Source organism: Crocodylus siamensis, chromosome 14, assembly GCF_052110815.1.
Source record: "Crocodylus siamensis isolate JL-2025a chromosome 14, ASM5211081v1, whole genome shotgun sequence".
Classification (NCBI taxonomy): Eukaryota; Metazoa; Chordata; order Crocodylia; family Crocodylidae; genus Crocodylus; species Crocodylus siamensis.
Window position 1 is genome coordinate 12,200,467 of NC_143408.1, and position 19,852 is coordinate 12,220,318.

At 44.5% G+C, this 19,852-nt stretch overlaps 1 protein-coding gene across 9 annotated transcripts in view; it reads left to right on the top strand.

Annotated features, from left to right (window-relative positions):
• The window catches only part of PKNOX2 (PBX/knotted 1 homeobox 2), an 827,020-nt gene that overhangs the window by 48,886 nt on the left and 758,282 nt on the right, over positions 1–19,852 (top strand). For 2 of the 9 annotated variants that reach the window (XM_090027050.1, XM_090027054.1), the window contains exon 1: positions 910–1,070. The exons of the other annotated variants lie outside the window; for them this stretch is intronic. The gene's annotated coding sequence lies outside the window, so the exon portion shown is untranslated. Of the gene's footprint in view, positions 1–909; positions 1,071–19,852 lie in introns of those variants that run through there. 9 annotated transcript variants of the gene reach the window in all.

Genomic DNA, 19,852 nt, shown 5'->3' on the forward strand with positions numbered 1-19,852 from the left:
AATGCCTCTGGATTTTTAATTCCAAAAGAAAAATTTCTTAAAATGAGTAAATGTTTCTGTAGGATTTGCAGTTTATTGAAGCCTCATGCTAGTTCATGAGAATGTAAGTCTTTAAACAGAAGTGAAGTTGATCCTATTTTCACCATTTAAACTGAAAGAAACAGAGTCTGATTCAAAGTCCGGTGGGCTGAACGAGAAGCTTTTCACTGGGCTTTGGAACAGGCCCCTAAAGCATAAAAAACAAAACAAAAACAACTAAACTCCAGGATACAAAACTCAGTGTAAGGTTTGTGAAATATGGGTTTAAAAGCAAGCATTTTGGTGACTGTAGGGGCAGCAGAGTGTTTTGACCTGGCCATGTGTTCTGCTTTCTGTATACCAGTTAACAGTGCTGGATCTTCATTTTTCTCCATCCCGAATGGCTGGTTGGTTTTTTTTTTTTTTTTTTTTTTTTTTTTTTTTGTGCTTTAAATGCATCTGATATCCCTTCCTTGGCTGTGCCAGATCCCTGCTGTGATGGTATGTTGAGCAGCTTCACATACTGCCTGCTGTGGCTGATAGTGTGTATGCAGACTATCTGTAGAGAGGGGAGGGGTGAGCCCACAGGAGGAGCTGGCTGAGCTCCAGCATCTGGCTGTGACATACAGCACCCTTCATGAAACCAGACAGAATTAAACCCTTTGTTTCCTGTTTGCTGGGCGGGCTTAGAAAAAAGTCAGTGAGGCTGGAGCTCTCAACAAGACAGTCTTTGTATTAATTTAATTAAACAGTTCAGCTGAGGGGTGGTGAGGATGAGAATTCATATTATAAATACCTGCTTTCCTTAGAGTTTCACTTGGCTTTGGCATAGGGACCTGGACATACACCCATACGTTCTGTGATGCCAGTGAATGTGTGGTGTATCTCAAGATCAGAACCAAAATAAAATACCATAATGAGCTTGCACCTTCATCTGGTACTTTGCTGTTGCCAGCCTGCTGCTGCTGGGAATGCTGCTTGGAATTTTCCCCCCACTTACCAGGGATTTTGCTGCAGTTACTTTCGCATCCCAGTGGTGCAGACATGGGAAGGTAGGTACTGAATACTACAGAACAAGTTTCAGTAACACTTACCTCTGTGTGCCTGGTTTAGCAAGGCCTTATTTCTACATCCAAGGAGTGGGGATTGCATTTGCATTAAAAGGTTCGCTTACACCACATTCAAATTTTTCTATCATTGTTTGCTAGGGATAAACTCTGGTACAGAATCAGGGTCAAAGAGTGAAGTGTTTTTAAATAAAAGTTATTTGTGTGCTTGTTTTCCAACTGCAAGGATGTGGGTGAAGTATCACATGAGGTTTAAATCACATTAGCTAACTTCCATCTGTAGAAATTATTAATGGTCTCAAATGCTATTTTGCAATTTCTGCCTTGGGTCTCTCTTTGCTATGTTTGGAAGTATGGCTGCTGCATTAGTAGCATGGAATGGAAGTTTGGCTAATCCTAAATCAAAGGGTCCTTTATGACTTAAAATGATCTCTTGTTGCAAAATTCCCTAGTGTCTTGAGTCTTGAACCTACTATGGGGAGGAGGAGTGCTATGTGGAGGAAGTGTAGGAAGGAGGAGTAAGGAATGCTGTGTGGGAGTGTGGTATGGCTTTTGTCACGGTCCTTGTATAAAAGGTATTTCATTCGGTAGATCATATTATATGATGCCTGGCTGAACTGAAATATTATCTCCAAATGTCAGAAGAAGGCCTTTAGTTAGATAGTGTCTTGCTCTCAGTGTATGTGCTGTTGGGACTAAACTAAGCAAACACAGGATATCAATGAAACCCCACGTGAAAAAATGTGCGGCAAGACGTGATATAATGGATTTCATTAAAAAAAAAAAAAAGTTATCCTGGAGAAAAGAGTTCAGGAATCAGATATGTGGAAAAAGTATGTATATATGAAGGATTCAGAAGAACCAAAAAAATAAAAGCGATTTCAGTCTTAAGATGACACCAGCTTCTCTGCTCCACTTTGGTGAAATCATCAAAGCATACCATTAGTCCTTAGACTGCCTTTGCCTGATTTAGTTCCATAACTACTTGGTTTTGTCTTTGTTGAGGATTTGCCCCATTTACAGCTCTTAAATTTCCATAGAGTGTATATCAACAAAGAATAAGAGGGTAGCTCACTCTGTTCTGTCTCAAGAAGAAACAACTGTGCATTTTCATCACAAGGGAGGCCTATTTGCTTGCTCTCCACCTAAGAAACTTGCTTTGAGGTAACCTACCTAATCCTTAGCAATTGAGATCTCCCAGTTAGCTAGCTGAGTGAAGAGTTTGGAGCCATGCTGCATGAATTGGCTTAAGTGATCAGAAACTAGTTCAAAACTGTAACAGAACAGATGTCCAGTGCACATAAACACGTTTGAAAATGGCTGAAAACAGCTTGAGATAAACCTGGTTGAATGTAGTATCAGACTAAACTGGTTTCGGTCAAACCAGTTTATGCAGTATCTGTCAAAGACCCCTTCCTACTTTAAGTTAAACCAGAGTCCCCCAGCATCCCAGATGCTTTAAAACCCTAGGTGGGGGTCTGCTCTCTGCTCCAGTCCAGCAAGGCTGGCCTGGCCCTCTGTTCCTTGACTGTGTTCCCCTGAGGGGTCAGGTCAGTGCTCAGGATCTCAATATTGCGCTGATAGGAGGGTGTGGTGTACAACTGCACATGCGCACATAAAAATCAAGCACACACTCACTAGGTGCATACACCCTTATTAGGCATACAGACACACTACCAGCTCAGGCACATACATTGTACACCTCAAAAGTTAGACACAGATCACTAATTAGTATATCACGCACACAATGCCATATATATGCGCACACACTCTTACACTAGCAACTCAGATACACACTTGTTCAAAATAACTAGTCTGGGTACACACACCAAATTTAGACAGAATCAGTTACCAGTTACCAACAGCTGCACATTCAATACACATATGTGGATTACTAATTCATATACCATACACAATATCTATCTATATCTATATATGCGTATTCACTAATTTACACACATACCACCCACTACACATACACACAAGTGAGTTCCTAACTTGGGTATTGTGATATGTGTATATATGTATGTGCTTGGTATACTTGGGATACCTGGAAAAAGGTTAAGGTAAGAAAGTAGAAGTGTAGGGCATTTAAAGTTACCAGGACTGGGATTAGAACTGGTAGACTACAGGGGCCTGGGTTGAAGAACTGAGGCTTGGGGGTAACTTTAGGTTAATTGGTCCTAATTGATTAAAAAACAATGCCCAAAGCCTGCAGAACAGAGAAGTATGCTGGCACAGAGTGTGGGACTGGAACCAGAGCTATGGGGGAGCTGAAAAGGTAGATGGGGAGGGGGAAAAATGGGACTAAGGGAAAGTGTGGGTGTTAAAGAAGGGTTCTGGATGTGAGGAGCCAGAGGATGGCTCTGGGGCAGCTAGCGAAGTTGCAGAGAGCGGTAGTAGGTGCTAGAAGCTGGAGAGAACTGCAAAACAGCTAATAGGAGCTGGGAAGCTGCAGGGGGTGGGGAAATACAGAAGGTGTGTGGGGGGGAGCCTGAAAACAGAGGCAGCGGAAAGTCGCAGGGACAGCAGGAAAGCAAGGAGAGGCTGAGAGGTGGCAGAAAAGGGGAGTTGGAATTGGGAGGAGATGGGGAAACTAGCAGAGAGGGTGGGAACTGGAGCTGAGAGAGAAAGAGAGAATGAGCCTGGAATTTAAGATGGGGAAGGGACTGGGATTCAGTAAAAACATGACCCAACTTGGGGTGGCAAATGAGAGGTGTTTTTATTGAACAGGGGAGATGGTGACACAATGCCAAATTGGTTCCCTTGCACCCAGCCACACCCACACCCACACAATGGCAGTAGGGGTTAGGGAGGCTTGATGCAGGGGCTGAAGTCCAGGAAGAGAGAGAGAGAGGGAGAGAGTCCAAGTTGTAAGAGGAAGTATGCAGGTAGTATCTGCTTAGCCCAGGCTGGAAGTTGATCCTCAATGGCCAGTCGGGATCTTCTTCAGCTGGGGGTTGCCGGCAGGGCCTCTGGGGTGGATAGGTGATGTGAAGCTGGTCTGGTCTGGATGGAAGTGGTGTTCCCACTGGGTCTGTCTTCACTGCCCCTCTTTATAGGGGCAGTCCATGTGTGACCGTAGTGACAAGAGGCATGCCCAGGCAAGGGTCAGCCCCCGGCATACTGAGCATGTGTGCTCCATGCAGGGATGTACAGTTTCAGGTGTCTGTAATGGTGAGAGTTGCTGGTTTTGTAGGGTCTTTTGTTTTTCAAATGCTGGTCTTGTCTCTGTTCCTGAGTGAGGTCCATAGTTCCTGGATGAATCAATGCGAGGTGATGGCCCAGTCATTACAGGCCATTCAGTAGAGACCTGCTACCATTGTTTCTCATTCATTCAGAAACCAATTTACATGGGAGGGGTACAGCGAATCATATTGTTGCAACATGGGATGCCCAGGCAGAGGACAGAAGCTGGAGGCTTGACATATGAAATGGAAACTTGACATTACTTTGGTTCACTTACAAACACAAGCCTAAACCATACAATATGCATATGACACAACAAAAATCAATACAAAAATGACAACAATACAATATGTAACAGTAAAAATTAATACAAACCTAATAATTATAAAACAATGGACATCCAAAACCAAAAACTTGCCACCAAAAATAAAAATGCTTAAAGCTTATCCTGATTTTGAGCTCCCTTATACTTATCTATAGGGAATAGAAGGGAGAGAGAAGTCAGAAATGGTTGGGGAAGGGGAGGGAATGCATTTTAAGATAAATAATAAAACAGGAAAAAATGGGGGTTTTGCTACAACTGGAGCTCCAGCAGAGACTGAAGGTACCGGCATCTGCCTGGCTTCCTCCTGCTCCTCACTCACCCACGCTCCCTTCTCAAGCAGGGATTTCCCACTCCCCTCTGCTTTACACAGATACCTCTCAGCATTAGCTAGCATACCACATGCTGGCTATGGTTCATGATGTGGGAGACAGGACAAACACAGACAGAACAGTGTCAGCTTAGGGCTTTTTGGAGCTAATCAATGGGTATCTGGTAGGCCTGTGAGGAGCGACTATTATTTGCTTCAGATGTGGCCGATTCGGGGGACAGTGATTTGATTCAGCTATTCAAATCACTGTCCCGAATAGATTTGACCAAATTGAATTGGCTGAATCTCTGAATCAAACAGGACCCATCTGCTCTTTCAGCCCTGTCAATGGCTGCCTTACCTGACCCTAGCCTCCTGGCTCTTTTTTTTAAAAAGCCGTCATTGACTGGCTGCTGCCAGATTGGTGGTGGTGGGGGGGTGATCTCCACTGCCCCTACTGCCCCATTCAGTGTGGGAGGCTCTTCCATGAGCCCCCTTCCCCCACCCATTCTCCCAGCACCCCTCCATGGCTGGCCTGCCTGGACCCAGCTCCCAGTTCTTTAAAAAAAAACCACAAACCAAAAATAAAGCCCTGCACTCGCTGGCTCCTGCCATGAGCCTCCAGAAGCCCTGATGGCTGTTGCCGCATCTGGTGAGTGCAGGGATTTTGTTTTTGTATTTTTTTTTTTTTTTTTTAGAGCTGGGAGCTGGGGCCAGGTGGTGCAGCCATGGGGGGGGTGCTGGGAGAGGTGCTGGGGGGGTGCCTGGTGAGCCATGGGGGGTGCTGGGAGAATGGGCAGGGGATGGGGGCTTGTGGCGGAGCTCCCCATGCAGTGGGGGGCAGTGGGGATTGCCTCCCCAACCTGGCACTAGCCAGTGAGTGCAGGGCTTTTTTTTTTTAAGAGCCAGGAGCTGCGGCCGGGAGGGGTAGCCATTGACGTGGCTGGGTGAGCGGGTGGGGCTCCGAGGGCACTCGGGGAGCTGAGGGGAGCAGGCAGGGGATGTGGCCTGGTGGGGGTCTCCCTATGGCCCCCTCCATCTTTCTTCTTTCTCCTCCCCTCTCCTCCTTGCCCCCTACTTACCAGCACAGTATCTGGCTCCAGCTCCCTGCAGTGACGAGTGAGGACTGCCTGAATCTTTGAAGCTCTCTTTATTTTTTCCAAATTGATTTGGAGAGCTTTGAATCGATTCAGACCTTTTTTTATTAGTCTCTTGATTTGATTTGGATTCAGACATTTGGCTGCTGAATTGGGCCAAATCTCCTCCAAATCGAACCAGCACCCAAACTTTTCTTGGAGAAAGTTGTTTAAGAAGAGCTTGAACTAATGAGAGAAGCTTTTATTTTGATTGATGGGCTGATAAGTGCTAACAACTCCCTGCTGTGTAACTCAGTGGTCTGTTATGAATCCCCTGCTGGTTCCCTTGGTGGAACAGCTCCCTAACCAGAGTGTCCTGCTGGGTGGGGCCTGGCCATGCCCCAGTCAGCTCAGTACTGTAGAAGGGAAGGGAGGGCTGCTCTAGCACCCCCTAGCTTCTAGCCTAAGCCACTGCAGGCATGTGCTGGCATTTCTTCAGTCCAGAGGGAATGTCTGAACAGTTACAAACCAGTTTAGCCTAGCCAGGTTAAATTAACCTGCAAAGATTTAATCCATTCAGGCTCAGGCTTTTTGAATGTCTGTCCCTAGCCCCAGAGTGATCTGGGCCTTAAGGATCAGTTGCGGGAGGGGTGGGAGCATACTGAATAGATCCATATTCCTTGCTCCAGACAGCCAAAGGCACTTTCTCTGCTTCAGTCCAAAACTGTTATTTAGTTTGTCCAGAAGAATTAATTTATTTGTTCCCTTTTAAAGTACTGTATTTATTCAATTCCAAGACCAGTTTTTTTCTCAGGTGGCATGGGGGGGGAAAAAGTCATTTTATAATTCACACAAGGACATCTTGCTAAGTACACTGTCTATGATTAAATTGCTGCCAAAAGCAACATGTGCTCAGCAGTGGAAACCAACTACGAAGTTGAACAAATGCAGCCAACAGTAAGCATGACTATAAAACACATGGTCTACATTGGGCAAACATGTTATGGGACCATTTTTTATTACAAAACAACTAAAAGAAATTACATCAACACAAAACTTGACAACCTCCCCTACAACAGTGCATTGTTCTTCTTATACCCCTTTTCACTATTAACACATTAGCCTCTTGTGAACCACCCCCAGCCCAGGAAGAAGCAACAACTTTCACTTTGTTCCTTTGTCCTTTTGGAAGAAACACCATTCTTTTTCTGTCCATGTCTTCTTCTCCTTCCCCTTTCCCATCTTGTCTGAATCTTCATCCACATAGTATTTCAACTAATAAATTGCCAAGTGCAAACATCCTGTTCTGTTGAAAGTGAGTCCCTTGGCAAACAGTAGGTTTCTCACCTTCCATATCACTACTGTTACACAAAGTAGTATGGTTCTCAGTCTCTGTGGGTGCATCTACATGTCCGTTAATGCACCGTGGTTACTGTGCATTTAATTTAATACTTGTGCACTAAATACTAAATAAATGTACAGTAACCAGAGTTACTGGGCACGTCTACATGAGATACTACAGTGCAGTAGCAATGCGTTACTATGCTATAGCTTGTTGCTATGGCACCGTAGTGTTAACAGGAATGAACTGTGACAAAAAATACTACAGCGCAATAGTAATGAGCTATGTGCCATAGCTTGTCGCTGCAAACTACAACAATCAGCAAGCGACTGTGCCAACAACTGTGTAGCCGGCTGTTCATGTAGATGTGGTCAGCTGTGCAGTAGCACCAGCAAATGCCTTCTAAGTGATCCTACTGTGCAGTAGCCTAATAAGACTGCACAGTAGCATATTAGCACTGTTTGTGCTGTGATGCACTACTGCACAGTATTACTAGGCTACTGCACTGTTAGCATCTTGTGTAGACGTACCTGTGTCTCCAGTTCTTTGGGGATTAACTCATATACCACCATTTTGTACACAGTTCATATTGATCACCCTCAAAAAGCAGTTCACACCTTCCCATACCCGCTGCACAAAAGGGCAGTCGCAAAATGCATGTGGGACTTCACTAGTGCAGAGAATTCATGATGGCTCCATCATGCACATAAAAAGATGGGGGGACAATGGGGATATCCATTGTCTTTCCCCTATTTGTATGGGGAATGATTTGCTCAAGTAACTCTTTACTAGTCATTCTGCTTTACTGGATAGCACTTTGTCCCATCTGATCATTGTTAGACCCTGACTCCATGTGGTGCCCAACGACTAGGGAGACGATCCAATTGCTCATAGATCCTATTACCCATTAGCTGGAGCAAGCAGGGAGCAAACACCAGCACACAATGCTCACAAAAGCTTTATTCAAAATGGAGATGGCTTCAGACTAGCTCCCTCACAGACGCACAGCCTGTGAAACCAGGGGAGCCACAGTTCTTTCTGGTTTCTTGCTGACTCCTTCATCTCCAAGGTCTTGCTTCTGCTTTATCTCCTGATGATAGCTGGTGGGCTGCATCTTGTTCTTCTTGCACCATATATATCCTACACACTACCCCATTGTTAGGAAACTTCTTGCCTAAGAGTTTGCAATGTTACTTTTAATATATAATTCTGCCTTGTGGTCAGCAGCTTTACTGAGAGACAGAAAAAAAAAAGCCTTTATTCAGCTGGAAATCCAGTGCTCCCCAAGATTTAAATACAGTCCCCCTAACAATCATCTTTGCCAGAAACCCTGTCCTCTGCAATACTGCAAACATGAAATCATGGTTAACCCTATCATAAGCTTTTTCTAGGTCTAGATTCATTAGTATTCTATTTCATAGATTTCATAGACATCAGGGCTGGAAGGGACCTCGGGAGATCATCAGGTCCAGCCCCCTGCCCAAAGGGCAGGAAGTCAGCTGGGGTCATAGGATCCCAGCAAGATAAGCATCCAATTTACTATTAAAGGTGTTCAATGTAGGTGCTTGAACCACCTCCACTGGCAGACTGTTCCAGACCTTGGGGGCTCGGACAGTAAAGAAATTCTTCCTTATGTCCAGCCTGAAACGGTCTTGCAGGAGTTTGTGACCGTTCGACTTCGTCATCCCTTGGGGCGCTCTGGTGAACAAACATTCCCCCAGATCCTGGTGGTCACCCCGATAAACTTATAGGTGGCCATCAGATCACCCCTGAGCCTACACTTTTCCAGGCTAAAGAGTCCCATGGCTCTCAGCCTGTCATCGTAAGATCTGTTTTCCTGACCTCTGATCATATGCGTGGCTCTCCTCTCAAGCTTCTCCACATCCTTTTTGAATTGTGGAGCCCAAAACTGGACGCAGTACTCCAGCTGCGGCCTCACCAAGGCCGAGTACAAAGGGAGAATGACGTCCCGGGATTTGCTCAAGAAGCATCTATGGATGCAAGCCAGCGTTTTGGTCGCTTTACTAGCCGCAGCATCGCATTGCAGGCTCATGTTCATCTTGTGGTCGATGATGACCCGCAAGTCTATTTCTTCTGTAGTGCTATCCAACGTAGCACTGCCGAGGCTATAAGGATGCTCCAGGTTTTTCCTCCCAAGGTGGAGAACCTTGCATTTTTCGGTGTTAAACACCATGAGGTTCTCGTCTGCCCATTTGCTGAGCTTGTCCAGGTCAGCCTGGATCACCCGCCTACCTTCTGGCATGGATGCTTTGCCCCAAAGTTTGGTGTCATTGGTGAACTTGGCCAGTCCACTCCTGACTCCAATGTCCACATCATTAATGAAGATGTTGAACAGTATGGGTCCCAGGACAGAGCCTTGAGGGACCCCACTGGTCACAGGGCACCACGATGAGTGACTGCTATCAATTACAACCCTCTGGGTCCAACCACGGAGCCAGTTTCCCAGCCAGCGGATCGTGGTGGAGCCAAGGCCACAACTGGGCAGTTTGGCCAAGAGGTGATCATGGGATACCAGATCAAAAGCTTTTCTGAAGTCAAGATATATGACATCAATCTCTTCTTCCTTATCCAGGTGATAGGTCACCTGGTCATAGAAGGAAATGAGATTGGTCAAACAAGACCTACCCGCAACAAACCCGTGCTGGCTATCCCTTAGGATGTTAGCCTGGGCCAGTCCCTCAAAGATGGCCTCCTTAATAAACTTTTCTAAGATCTTCCCCAGGAGAGAAGTCAGGCTAATGGGCCTGTAGTTAGCCGGATCCACTCTCCTCCCTTTCTTGAAGATCGGCACCACATTGGCCTTCTTCCAGTCTTCGGGCACTACACCAGAGCACCAGGAATTTTCAAAGATCTGTGCCAGGGGCTGGGCTATGATGCTCGCCAGCTCCTTGAGTACCCTGGGGTGCAGATTGTCAGGGCTGGCTGACTTGAAGGTATCCAGCTTCTCAAGATGTTCCTTCACAAGGTCAGCATTTATGGAGGGTAGGGGATCCCCATCACCCGGATCTCCCTGTCCCATAGCAGGCATGGGCGTCCCGTGTGACTGATGAAAGACTGACGCAAAGTACCTATTTAATAGGTTGGCTTTTTCCTGGGCGTCAGTTGCCAGTTGCCCCATCTGGTTTAGCGGGGGTCCAACATTGCCCTTGCTTTTCCTCCGGCTCCCCACATATCTGAAAAAGCACTTTTTGTTGTCCTTGATGCTTGAAGCTAGTTGGAGTTCAGTTGCAGCCTTGGCTTTCCTGGTTTGCTCCCTGCAGGACCGGACCAGCGCAGAATAATTCTCCTTGGAGGTGAATCCCGTCCTCCATCCTTTGTAGGCTTTCCTTTTTAGCCACAGGAGGTCCGCTAGGTCCCTGGAGAGCCAGGGGGGCTGCTGTGCCTTCTTGCTGCCTTTCCTCCGTGTTGGAATAGATTTAGCTTGTGCATTGAGGATCGCTTCCTTGAGAAGCAACCACTCTTCTTGAACTCCCTTCTCCCTGGGGTCATGGTCCCTAAGGGCCTGACCGACAAGCCTCTTGAGCTTGTCAAAGTTGGCTTTTCATTGTCTCATTGTCTCTTCTATTTCTTTTCCTTTTTTACACATCTGATTTGAGATCTCTCATTAACCATAGAGTCTATGATCTCCCCCTCTCAGGAATGGCACATGTTTGTTTTTCATATATCACATCTGCTAAATAATCATGTATTCTTTTGGCATATACTTTTGACATCAATTTGTAATCTACATCAAAAAGGGTTATTGGCCTCCAGGTGCCTAACATGTCTTTCTTTCCCTTCTTGAATATCAAAATTGCCACACCTGCAAAATCCTCCCCTGTCTCCCCACCATCCAATATTTCTCTGCATGTCTCTATTATATCTGTCCCCAGCCATTGCCAGTTTTTTTCTATTTGAAATCCATCTCTTCTCAGCACCTTCCCTCTCTTGAAAGCTTTTAAGCAGGTCTCCACTTCTCTCATATTTAACTTCTCCAATTTTTGTTTCTTTCCATCTTTTATTCCTTACTTTTTCTCTTCAAGGAACACTTTCATTTTTCTTTCATCCACTCATCTTTTTTTTGTACAACTCTTTAGAACTCTCTGCCCTGTATCCTATACTTTTACACTCTCTTCTACTTGTATTCCTTCAATTCTCACTGCTTTCAGTTCCTTCCTTCTTTTCCTCAATTTCACTTAAAAGTACTTGCAACATCTTTCCCTCTTCTCTACCCAAGGTGCTCTAGTCAGAAAGGCTGCCTGTAGCCTTGCTTTGATGCATTCTAATTAGAATATGTCACAGCAGACTCAATTAATCGAGTCTGCTCCATGTTCTAATTAGAACGTGAATGAGTCACCTTCTCGTTACCTGTATTAAGTCCCCTACATTTCAAAATTACCATGGGAATGCTTTACCTAAAGCTCATTTGACAATGTTTAGTTGAAGTGCCCCTGCAGCCATTTTGAAATGTGGGGGTGCTTAATACATATGACGGTGAGCCGTTTTAATTAGAGTGGCTGCATGGGAGCTGCTGTAATTAAAATGTGTCCATCCCCCCTCACCTCCAGGTATTTCTATAGGCAGCCACATTTTTTCTCTTCTGTTTTCCTTTTGAACCATTCTTCAGTCCATTGCTTTGTCTTTCCAGTTCTTAATTTATTTGTACTCCTCTTACCACCTCTTAAACAATTTCTGCTTCCTTGCCTGCAGTTCTTGTAGCTCTTTCACTCTCTTTGCTTCTCTTCAACCAATATTTCTGAAAAACTCTCTTGTTTTTCTCTTTATCATAGTCCACCACTCCCAGATGCTTTTGTAGTATATCTTAAGAGTCCTCCATCCTTTATACTGTTCCACATATTCATGACAGTTCTTCTCATTTTCTAATAATGGAACATTTAACTTCCACATCTCTTTTCCCTCTATCTTTTATTTTTTTTCTAAATTCACTTCCATTCTCAGCATCTGGTGATTGCTGAAGGTCACGTCTAAGATCTCCTTCTTTCCAATCCCTAGCCCATTTGTCGTTAATACAAAATCAATCCTTGACACCTGTCTCCCACTTGATACCATCCTCATAATCCCTTTTTCACCAGCCCATATATCCTTTAAACCTCCTTTTATTGTATCAATCAGACTTTTGATGAGCTATCTAGTTGTGCCTCACCTCCATCCCCTCTCTTATCCCCTTCCTCAATAATGCAATTAAAATCTCCCATCAGACTTTGTTGCCTACCTCTGTGTACATACACCTCTAATTTCTTAAATAGGATAATCATGCCTTCTCTTTCAGCTGGTACATATGTATTAAAAATCTCATACTTTATTTTCAAACTCCTCCACTATCTGCTGCAGTCTCCCTTCCACACTCTCTTGCACTTGCTTCAGATGTACTTCCTCATTCTTGAGTAAAATTGCAATTCCAGCCTCTTTGTTTATATCCAACCTGCCCACCATGATGGCCCCCATTCCCATCTCTTTACAAAATGCTTGTAATTCCTTTACCATGGGGTTCCACACTCCTGTAAACATATTATGTCCTCTTCTAGTTTCATAGCTTCTAGGGTCGGAAGAAACCTGAGCAGATCATCAAGCCCAAGCCCCTGCCGTGGGCAGGAAAGAATGCTGGGGTCAAATGACCTCAGCTAGGTGATTGTCTAGCCTCCTTTTGAAGACCCCCAGGGTAGGAGCAAGCACCAGTTCCCTTGGAAGTTGGTTCCAGATCCTAGCTGTCCTGACTGTGAAGTAGTGCCTCCTGATGTCTAGCCTGTCTTGGTCAACTTATGACCATTATTCCTTGTTACTCCCGGTAGTTCTCAGGAGAACAGGGACTCTCCCAATGCCTTCTGGTCCCCGTTGGCAAGTTTATAGGTGGCCACCAGATCCCCTCTCAGCCTTTTTTTTGTGGAGGCTGAACAGATTCAGGTCCCGTAGCCTCTCCTCCTAGGGCCTGCCATGCGGCCCCCTGATCATGTGGGTGGCCCTCTTTTGGACCCTCTCAATGCTGTCCACATCCCTCCTGAAGTGCAGTGCCCAGAACTGGACACAGTACTCCAAGTGTGGCCTGACCAATGTCACATAGAGGGGGAGGATCACCACCTTGGACCTGCTTGAGATGCATCTGTAGATGCATGACAAGGTGCGGTTAGCCATCCTGACCACATCCTCACATTGGCGGCCCATGTTTATCTTGGAATCAATAGTGACTGCAAGATCCTTTTCTGCTTCTGTGCTGACAAGAAGGGAGCACCCCAGCCTGTAGGTATGCTGCTGGTTCTTCCCCCCCAGGTGCAGTATCTTGCACTTGTCAGTATTGAAACCCATCCTATTCTCATCCGCCCACCTTTGTAACCTGTGCAGATCTAATTGTAGCCTATCCCTCCCTTCTAGTGTGCCCCCTCTATGTGACATTGGTCAGGCTGCTGGTCCCCCTTGGCAAGTTTATAGATGGCCACCAGATCCCCTCTCAGCCTTCTTTTGTGGAAGAAGGCTGTAGCCTCTCCTGGTTCCTTGCAGATGTGCACCTGGATAATTTTCTCAAAAAGCTTTCCCAGGACCAAGGTAAAACTAACGGGCCTATAGTTTCCTGAGTCCTCCTTCCTTCCCTTTTTGACAATGGGGACAACATTGGCCCTTTTCCAGTCCTCTGGCACCTTGCCAGAGCACCATGAGTGCTCGTAAAGCTGTGCCAGGGGTTCTGCAATGACCTCTGCCAATTTCCTCAGCACTCTGGGGTGGAGATCATCTGGACCTACTGATTTGAACATGTCTAGTCCCTCCAGAAGTTCCCTGACTAGGTCCTCACTGACCCTGGGCCTGGGTGCGCCTCCCCTGGGCCCGTCTGGGATCCCAGTGGGGGGTATGTCCCGGTCCCTGCTCAGAAAAATGGAGGCAAAGAATTTTGTTAAATAGGTCAGCTTTGTCATTTGGTGTGACCACTGAATTTCCAAGCGTGTTCTGCAGAGGCGCCACATTGCCTGGTACCTTCTTTTTACTCCCTATGTGTTTAAAAAAGGACTTGTTATCTTTGATCCGTGTCGCTAGTCCCAGTTCCATTTCCACCTTAGCCTTTCTAGCAGCCCCCCTACAATCTTGAGCAATGAAAGTATAATCCTCCCTGGTGATGACCCCTCCCTTCAATTGGGTGTTTGCCTCCTTTTTAGCTTTGAGACCTTCCTGGATGCCTTTGGTGAGCCATGGGGGCTTTTGAGCTCTCTTGCCCCCTTTGATCCTCATTGGGACTGTCACCCTTTGGGCTTGTAGGATTGTCTCCTTCATCCCACTCAATATTGGCATTATTTTATCCCACCTCTTCTTCAATAACACACTTCTGATATTTATAGATGCAATACACAAAGTCATGCTTGTCCATTTAAATTTCACATCTTTACCCCATTACGAGTCTTCTATGCTGCTGCTTGATACTGTCAGCTCTAATCAGCCCCCTCTTTGCATCCCCATAGTCTCTGCCAGTTGTTTTATTGCTTTGATATTCAAGAAACATACCCCTTTCCTCCCTCCCATACCTTTCTGCTTCCCCCCTCCCCTTTCTCCTCTTCATTAGTCCCAGACCACATTAGCTCCAATGAGTTTTTCATCAGTCTATCTCCCTCCCCCTCTCTCTCTCTCTCTTTGTCTACCTTCTTCTTTCTAAGCTTTGTAGTGTGTGATTTCTTTTTCCCCCCCAATTTGGCTCTCTTTTTCTTTCTCTTGCTTTTTCCTCACTCTTCCTCTTTCTTGTATAGTTCTCTTCTCTTTCCCCTCTCTCTCCTCTGTCTCAGTCACTTTTTTCACTTATCTTTCCTTCTCTTCTCTACTCTGTTGCTAGCTGCACCAGTTTAACTACTGAAATTTCACTCTCTTCCTCTCCAGCTTTCCCTGTTTGTGACATCTCCACTATCATGCATTGTGACACAACATCTTCTTTTCCACTTCCCCTTTCCTGTGTCTGCTGCTCCTCTGTAGATGTAGCTTTATTTGAGAAGGACCATGGGCATCGGCTATGTAAGCGTCCCTCTTCCCTGCAAACAACATGCTTCAATATTTCTTGGCACTTTGCCACCCTGTGCCCTTTCCCTTCATACCTGTAGCATACTGTATACCAGCAGTATGTAGCCAAGTGTCCTTCCTGCCCAGTCTTGTAACAGGGTTTAGAACAGGGTCTGAAATACATTGTAAGCCCTCAGTGTAGCCTTACTTGGATTACTGGCGGTAAGTGCATTATCCCACCAGGATTCTTCTCATCTGCCCTCATTAGCGCCCAAGTGTTTCATGATCCTGCAATGCTGTATTTATCATGTGTCTTTTCAACATACATAACTTTTTGTCTATAATACTCCAACCATTTCTCTGTCTCCTCCATTTAAACATGTCCATGTATATTTGAATAATTATTGTCTTTCTCTTGTATTTTGTCTCACGATAAAACTTATCTCCTTGAGTTCTTTCACCCGATGTTACATACATTTGCCAAAAATCCTCATAATCTTCTTGGCTCCAGTATGAAGTTTCCCAAACCTTCCGGTTAGGGAAGGCAACCAGGCAATTTAAATGTTCTGCTTTAACATCCAAAACTTCAAACAATATTTTTTCTATAATTTCATATCTGTTCATCATCTGACTTCTCTGTTCTCTTTCCCCGATTACTCCTGCTCTTATTTTTAGGCATAGATTACCTGCCACTCCATCTCTAGCTTTCTCACATCTTCTTTCTCTTTGTAGGTCTGGCTTATTCCTCCCACTAGTCTTCCTCTTCCCTTCAGTCACTTTTTCGTTCCTCATTTCTCTCTTCTGGCCTCTTTTCCTTTTCTTTTCCTGTTTTTCCTGCCAACTGGACTTTTCCCTCCTAACTTTCTTCAATAAAGTCTCCTCAAAAAGCTCTGATCCCACCACACCTTTCTTTTCCTACCTTCTTTCATTCCGCCTTCTCCACCTTTGTCCATCCTTTATCAGACTCTGGATCTTTGCCCCTGCTCTTCAATTTACCTCTCATCTCTTGGTCCACTTCCTTTTTTGTAACTGCCACTCTCCTCTCCAAAACTGCCACCAATGCTGTCCCGGGCTCCAAGAACTCCTCCTCCATCCTGACACTCCATCACTATCCCCCCAGAGGTCCTGGCATCAATCAAAGTAGTAAAGCCAGGCCTCTACCCAGCCACTACACTTGATCTTAGCTAAGCGATGGTTGGAAGGTATGCCAGTGACAGGAACCTACAACAAGGACAGGTTAGACAGCCCATCTAAATGAGGCATATGGTAGTGCCCATTAAGCACAGTCCTGCTCAGTGTCCTCTCTTTCTTAAGTCATGATGAGCCACGACATTAAATACCCAGAATGCTGCTGTTGGCCTCTCTCTGCCTGGTGCATGTGATTAGTGTGGCTCCACCCTTCATAAGGTAAAGCCAAAGCTGTGCCTCATCTGCACATTAATTTTTGGAGCATCTCAGGACTTATTACAAGAACACCTGGTTCCAGTCATGATTGCGGCTAATTAGCACATGAATCCTTTGTGGGAGGGAAGGAGTATCTGACATATACACACATACTGAGCAGTGCTGAGCTGCAGGGTCAACAGTGGTGCCATGCTAATTATATGTGTGAGGCTGAAAGAGGGGCTGACAGAGAGATTCTGTGTATACAATGTCATGGCTCATCATGACCTGAAATGCTGTTGACTATGGTGGGGCCCAGGCCAATGAACTGTGTGGTGGTCCTTTTGGTTAGGATTAATACTATGCACAGTTTATACTAGATATAAGTAGGTGCCAAAGTGCTGCTCAAATCTATGTTTATGAAACACATATGCTAAAACTTGCAGCAGCTTTAAAAAAAAAAAAAAAAAAAAAAGGTAACATACATTAATTCTGGATGAACTAAGTCTATGGCTATTATATGGAAATTGCTGTAGCCTTGTTTAATTCATTTTGTTCAACTTTGCTCCTCACTTCCATCTGCTCAGGGAGAGCAGGGTCTGATAGAGAAGGGGGAAGAAGCTCCTGGAGAGAAAAAGTTTTGGGGAAGCAGAGAAGAAAGGGCTACGTGATCCCTCCGACTTCTATTTTCCCTGCTGTAGCAGTGCGAAGGGGAAAAATTCAAGGCAATCCTCCAATAATTTGATTGTAAATCTGGAAAGTTGTAACAGTTTTTTAAATTTTCCATATATACAATCTAATTATTTGGGGGTGGTGGTGGTGGTCATATAATCAGGAGAGTATTCTGTTTGAGTAAATATGATATATTTCTCTATGATTGCAAATCCCTAAGGATTTTATTTCAGAGCTTGCAAAGTTGTTCTGATCTACCCTTCATTCCAAGGCAGGGATATGAACAGGGATGTTTTCAAAGCCAAACAGTATATGTATGTGAAAACAGAGGGGGAGGGAGGGGCACAAGCTTGAATTTATGAGGGCACTTAAATTTTTTCTGAAGCAGTAAAGCTACAGAAAATTAAGGTTTCTTTTTGTCCTTTGCTGATATACTGTGGGAGAGAAGGAAGCTTTTCATATTTGTGGATAAAAATATTAAGTTCAGATGCACAAGAGGTAAGACTCTGTCAGCATGCATCAGTCAGCCAGGGCTGCAAAGCATGCTGGGATTCTGACAGACTCTTAATTTAACTTAAACCAGGAAGGGGTCTGGGACAGAAGTTTCATAAACTGGTTCGACCCAAATCAGTTAAGTTTGATACTACATTGAACCAGGTTTATCTCTAAACCAGTTTCAGACATTTTGAAACTGGTTTAGGTGCACTGAGCTTCTGTTCTGTTACAGGTTTAAACCTGTTACTGATCACTTAAACCAGTTTATGTGTAACTTCTTTTCCTAGGCCACTAGAGCTACTCCTGCCTTCCTGGACTGCATCTGAGGTTCCCAGGGTTCCTGGGAAATCCAGGTGATGCTCTATTAATTTGAGAAGAAAGTGGTTAAAATATATTGATGTCTGAGGCATCTGTTGGGCTAAGCTGAACAACTAAGACCTGGATAACTCCATCCCCTTGGCTTAGCAGGTTTGAGGCCAAATCTTCATGAAACATTTAAAACCCCTTATCACCCTTTTTTTTTTTTTTTACACTGCTTTATTTACTTCAGGACTGTGACTGCTGCCACAATGTACTTGTACGATGAGCTGAGGTATTTAGTCAGACACTTCTACTACAAGAACTGGGGGTTGAAAGCAGCTGTTTTTATCAGCTGTTTTTCTGTACTGCTGACCCTCCTCTCAACCTTAGTGGATAGAACTTGATACCAATGAATCCAACTTGTGTAGTATTACAAACTAAAGTGTTATAGATGAAGTGAAGTACTCCTCCAGAGATAGCTGGAATCAGTGTAACTTATGGAGTGTTCAGTTTCTTATATGGCTAACTTTTGTTTAATGCTATGTTTTTTTTTTAAGATAAAAGAGGCCTGGAATGCATACTAAAAGATTTATGAGAGTTATACGTCTTAAATAATCCTACCTGTAGGAGCCCCTTCACTCTACTCTTTTTTTCATGTTACAGAAAACATTTGAAGATGGCAAGATGAGAACAGAAAAGTCTCCAAAGTAATGCTGAAATCATTTGAAAATAATTCATGACAAACTTCCCAAACTAGGATTATAGTATGAGGAGGAGTCTGTATTTTTGCTAAGAAAAAGATTACTTTATAAATCAGGAAACATTCCTGTTAGTCTCCTCATCCGTGCTTGCCCATTGACCCAACAAGAGATACCAATTTGATTTCTTGATAATTGTTTAGAAAGCAATAGTTTTTTGCATTGCGATTCCTTGCTACCACTAATAATTTTGTAATAATCCTGCACCTTTTCTTATGTCATAGTAAAATGAAATATGAAGCTATTTCAGGTATTGAAATAAATATTATCTTTTATAAGCAATTTGGGCTGAGAAAATGAACCCGTTATTTAAATATCTCTATTGATTTGCACGAAATTAAATATGTTTCTGAGGGAGACATTGGACTCAGGGAGGAGTACGCTGGTAGCTGTGGAACTAGCAAATGAAGAAATACTGTCCTGGCATCAAAAGATGGAATTGAATAAATAAAATCTAGTTAAAACCAAATGTATCCTAATTAGGAGTGCTTTTTAGTGTTGCCATGGCTACATTGCAATTAAGGAAATGTATTCTAGAGTGCGTCACAAATTCTTACAGTCACAAATTCAGATTGGTGTGGCCAGGGTCACTGGGTTATGGACCTGAAAATGGCTGATACCGGGTGTGTCTACACAAGATGTTTACCTTGCAGTAGACTTATTAGCTGCACAATAAATGTCTCACATCTACATGTGCACCGTTATTAGGTTGGAGTAAACTAATTTGCTCTGCAGCAGGTTTTTACTGGTAAATGCAAGTACTACCTTGCTGCGGAGTAAAAATGGTATAGACGCTGCCCCAGCTGGCTGGGCCACAAGGGTGCTTCAGTGCAGGGGCTGCCTGCTGGTTAGCCCCACACTGAAACACCCTCATGCCCCAGCCAGCTCCTCCACAGTATGCTGAGCTGGGAGGGAGCAGCCCCATGCTGGCAGG